Source organism: Chrysochloris asiatica, unplaced genomic scaffold (genome assembly GCF_000296735.1).
Source record: "Chrysochloris asiatica unplaced genomic scaffold, ChrAsi1.0 scaffold01577, whole genome shotgun sequence".
Lineage (NCBI taxonomy): Eukaryota > Metazoa > Chordata > Mammalia > Afrosoricida > Chrysochloridae > Chrysochloris > Chrysochloris asiatica.
In genome coordinates this window covers 4,447-5,765 of record NW_006410095.1, presented here as the reverse complement: position 1 = coordinate 5,765, position 1,319 = coordinate 4,447, and the positions used below count along the sequence as shown (strand labels likewise).

General features: G+C 56.4%; 1 pseudogene; it reads right to left on the bottom strand.

Moving 5' to 3' along the window:
- Window positions 1-231: 231 nt before the first annotated feature.
- Window positions 232-1,319, bottom strand: part of LOC102822702 — a 4,446-nt pseudogene continuing 3,358 nt past the window's right edge.

The following is a 1,319-nucleotide window of genomic DNA, read 5'->3' as shown; positions in this document are numbered from 1 at the left end:
GAGAACAGAGCTTAGGCTCAGTCTTACTCTGCTCTCACTGCCTTGCCCACGCCTCGATTTCTAGTCCTGCAGACAAATTAGCCTTATGATTTTCTAAAACAAAAAGTCTTTTTTACCCAAACATGTTGGGAGTTGGGTATCAGTTTGAAGGATGAGGAGTGGCTTGTAAGAGATCTTTCCTCTTCCTCCTCCAGGTCCCTAAACGAAAGTGTGGTGTGGATGATCTGGGTTTTAACTGCCCACTCCAGCTGCCTGAGGCTTTGGACCTGAATCCTTTGCTTTGCCTCTGCCCCATGCCTCAGTTTGGTGGTGGGAGTGGTGGTGGTGGGAGTGATGGTGGTCCCCTCCCTCCTCCTGTGCATGTGAGAGTTTAGAGGTGATTAGATGGGAAGGCAGCACCTTGGAGAGCCTCCAGCGCCCACCCCCACTGCCGGCTGTGCTCTCTGTATCACCCTCCTCCCAGGCCCCCACCAGGTTCTTGATCTCCTAGGCCATGCTCTGGTGGAGGTACTGGGAGGCCTTATTCCCACTGTAGTCCTTGACGTTGGCGTTGTAGGCCCCTACCAGCAGCTTCACCACCTCCACGTGCCCGTGCATGGCAGCCAGGTGCAGGGCGGTGTAGCCCCCGCTGGTCCTGGAGTTGACATTCACCTGCAGCTGGTATTTGGTGGCGAAGTTCACCAGCATAGCCTGGAGCTCCTGCTTGCCATGCTTGGCTGCCCAGTGCAGGCAGGTGAAGCCGGTGATGAGGTCCCATTTGGCCAGCAGGTCGGGCTCACAGTCCAGGAGCCCCTCCAGGCTGTCTGAGCGGCCATCTGAGGCAGACCGCATCCAAGCAAGCTTGCTCCATCGGGTCCAGCATTACCGAATCCCCGCCGCTGCTCTCTTCCTCCGCAGACGAAGAAGCCAGGGAGGCGCTGTCCGAGTCCCTGCCACCTCTGTTGCGCCCTCCACCAGAGGAACCCCCGGGGCTGCTGCCCCAGGGAAGAAGCCCCTCTTCAGCTGTGGGGAACTGCCCATCACCAGGTCTTGGAAGTTTTTGCAGCCAGACCAAGGGGTGGTGGTGCCCCAGGGAGAACAGCCCCCATCTGCTTCCTCCCAGCCGGGGGCCGGGGGCTCTAGCTCCCAGCCAGGTGTTGGTGGCTGCTGGGAACCAGCCCCAGCACACTTATTCCAGGATTTTTCTGAAAGCATATGCGGCGTCGGCTGATTACGGAGTCATAGGCCATAATAAATTCAAAATCTTCTCATTACATGCTTTATTATTATTATTTCTATGGCTACTCTAATACTCTACTTCTCTCATTCTTTACTGTCCC